The 3651-nt window shown below is 45.6% G+C and overlaps 1 pseudogene; it reads right to left on the reverse strand.

Moving 5' to 3' along the window:
- Positions 1-613: 613 nt before the first annotated feature.
- On the reverse strand, positions 614-706 carry LOC112066224 (uncharacterized; annotated as a pseudogene).
- Between the last annotated feature and the right edge of the window lie 2945 nt (positions 707-3651).

Below are 3651 nucleotides of genomic sequence, written 5' to 3' on the forward strand. Positions count from 1 at the left end.
CACACACGTGGGCAAGTGATTTCTACCACCTGAGTCTCAGTAAATTAGGAATAAGAATAGAACCTATACCTCATAGGGTTGCCATGAGAGTTTCATGAGACGCAACATGGGAAATGCCTAGTGGACAGGAAGTACTCAAAAGACAGTCACTATCTTTACACACGGTCATTCCTATCGATTTTAATCTGAATTGAAACAGAGACATCAGAATTGAAACGCATTACCCAGATTTCAATGGAAAAACTTCCCTCTGGGCTGTTGCCTGGACCAGTCCTTGATAAAACCAACCCTATCCTCAGAGAGGAGGTGGGACAGATAGACTGGAGCCTCTTAACATTGATCTTGACTCTCTGATATCTTAACATTGTAAGTTGAAACGATTGGTGTAGATAAGGTACAAGACCCACGAGTGGTAAGGTGTATTTTCTCCAGGTGCATGATCTTCCAACAACACTTTGATTCAGTGGCTCTCAAATGTTTTAAGTCCTCCACAAAACTGTGACCTAGTGCACATAAACTAAAAGAAAATTTAACTACAGTATACCGCTTACTGTGAGAGAGGTACCCCGAAACTGATACTTTCTATTCTATTCCTTTTTTAAATTTAATTTTTTAAAATATGGAATGCAAATTTGCGTGTCCTCCTTACACAGGGGCCACACTAATGTTCTCTGTGTCGTGCCAATTTTATTTTATTTTATTTTAATTTTTTTCTATTTTTTGGCCACGCTGCACAGCATGCGGGATCTTAGTTCCCCGACCAAGGATCAAACCCACGCGCCCTGCAGTGGAAGCACAGTGTCTTAACCACTGGACCGCCTGGGAAGTCCTGTGCCAATTTTAGGATGTGTGCTGCCAAAGCGAGCTCTCTATTCCTGTTTTTAAAATTGCTTGTCACAAACGACTAAATAGATTCCATAAGCCATGATGAGTCATGACTCATTTGAAAACACTGCTCTCATCCACAGAGATTTCATCCACAACAATGAGCTGGGTTCAGAAACCACAGAAAAGAACTGTCTTGAACTCTGTATGGCGAAGTGGCATCCTCTGATCCTGGAATGTTCTTCTGGCGGCAAGGGATTCAACGTATTGGGTAGAAAATGGCAAATAAATATCAGCAGGAAAACTTTTTCCCATCAGCCCAAGGTACTGCCTCCAATATGGACAAAAGACTTCTACTTTTAGAGCATGGGTAATTAGCTGGAACAAAAAGACAAAATCCACTCTGTGCAAAAGAGCCTTTCTAGTAGCCAATTAGTAAACCAAGGCTCCCCGCCTTTGCCCAGCAGATGGTGGAACCAGTAGAGAACAATGATGAGAACATCGGCTCTGGAAACAGATGGACCGTGGGTTTGAATGCCTTCCTACCTGATGCTACCTGTGTGATCTGGGGCTAGTTTCATAACCCCAAGCAGCCTAAAATGAGGATAATAATTGTTCCTACCTCTAGAGTTGGTGAGAGGATTAAGTAAGGTAATAAAGAGCTTAAGCTCAGTGCCTGGCATATAATAGGCACTCAGTAATACGAAGTATACACCACACACACACACACACACACACACACACACACTCATACACACGATGACTTCCTCTCTGTAATGTCTCTGTTTAGAGAGTCTATCATTTTGTAACAAGACAAGGCGTAAACAAATAAATGAGTGTATTTCTTTCTTGAGATTGTGTCTATGAGTTAGCGATGATGAAGAAATGGAAGGAAATTATGACTGTGTTACCCTGACCCTCATTCGGGATTCGCCCCTCATGTGTCTGATGGACTAACGCAGTGGAGTTCTGTTTTTCCCGCCAGAGTCCCACAGGCGTCAGGGTTCTGTTGTTGTTAATGTGGAAGAAACATGGTTTGCTGGAAAGAGGCAGTTACAGGTGGGGAAAGGCTGCCCATCTGGGGCATCTCTCCCTGTACAGTGTCCCCACCGGCTGAGCTCAATGCCCCATCATTCCACCCCTGAGACCACCTGATTCTCCTCACCAACCTCTGGGCTCCCACTTTTGTCCATTTCAACACAGCAGCCAGAGAGGTCTTCTAAACCCTAAATCAGATCATGGCACGCCCAAAGCACTTTAGATAAAAATCCAATTTCGTCCTGGGGCCTGCTGGGCCCTGCAAGTGGGGTCTGGTCCCTGCAGCCCTTTCCAGGCTCAAGTCCTTGTTCTCTCCCTGGAAGCAGCCTTCATTCTGTTCCCCTAACAGGCCAAGCTTGTTCCTTCCTTGGGGCCTCTGCCTCTGCTGTTCTGGCAGCCTGGAGGCTCAGCCTGAGGATCATTTCCCAGCTCTCTCTGGCCACATAGATCTGAGCTCAGGTGTCACCTCCTCAGAGAAGCCCTCCCTGACTACCCCATTTAAGAGTACCCTCCCCACCCTCATGCCCCCAACACAGTGTCCATTGTATTGTCCTGTGGCACTGATCGGGGTCTGAAACTGCCCTGTTTATTCACGTATTTAGTGTCTGTCTCTAAGAATGGAGATTCCACAGAGCAGGGACCCAGAATCCCAGAGCGCAGAAGAGTACTGGGCACATAGCAACTTTGTTGAATAAATGAAAGATCTGAACTTGGCCCTGCCTTTTCCTAAATCCTAGACCAGAATGGGTTGCAGTTACAATGGGTATCCCGGGATTTCGCAAACCTGCATATGGCATTTGGAAAAATGCGATAGAGATGAAATTTAATCTCTTCTAGAAGTTTAAAGTCCTGCCCTAGAATTTTGGTTTTAGGTTTTTTTTTTTTTTTTACTAAATTTGGGTATTTGGGCTAAAAAAGCATGATGGAATAAGAACCTGACATCTATTCCCAAAGGGATTAGTTTACTTGTCTCTCCTTAAAAGTTGACAAGCCAAAGAAGTAAGATATTAAGGATCAGAGAGGAATCGGGGAGAGAGAGAGAGAGAGAGAGAGAGAAAGAGAGGGAATAGCTAGATTGCTTCATTCACCTCCCCCAGAAGCAGGCCTTCAAGCATTCATGGCTGCCTGTCCAGTGCCAACTGGGGTTGCCTGTCCAGTAAGTGCATCACCACAAGGCTCATGGGCCCCTGATATGGAATCTCTGTTTTAAGCGATAGTGGCACCTAACCGGGGCCTTGTGGGCCGCCATCACACACAAATGAGAGAAGATTAAATTCCGGCAGGCAAGTAGCCACAGCTGCCTGCCTAGTTCTTGTCCAAACCCAACAACTTAAGCCCCTAGTGGAAGTGAAATAATAATAATAAAAAAAAATGCAATGCCAAATCCAGGCCAAAATCTGTTCCAACAATCACCAGGCTTTTACATTTAAAAACGAAAGAAAAAAAAAAACCCTTTCTGTCTTTCAACTGAGCTGCCTTCTACGGCTCTTACTGTGCATAATGTGTACAGACACATAGGCACGGGGCCCTCCGCCCAGCCCGGCCTTCACAGTAGAATAGGGAGTTTACAGGAGTGGGAGTGTGGGGTGTGCACCCTAACATCACTGGAGCCAGTATTTGCTTGAGATGAGGTCTTTCTAGATGTGAGTCTCTCTGTCCACGCCCAGGCTGTTCACCATTTCACTCGGCTGTCTGAAGCACAGTCTCAATCATTCCACAGACGTTTCTTGAGGCCCTGCTCTGTGCAGGAGGCCATGGGACCACAGCAGGTGAAGAGCTGGCTTGGGC

Source organism: Physeter macrocephalus, chromosome 14 (assembly GCF_002837175.3).
Source record: "Physeter macrocephalus isolate SW-GA chromosome 14, ASM283717v5, whole genome shotgun sequence".
Classification (NCBI taxonomy): domain Eukaryota; kingdom Metazoa; phylum Chordata; class Mammalia; order Artiodactyla; family Physeteridae; genus Physeter; species Physeter macrocephalus.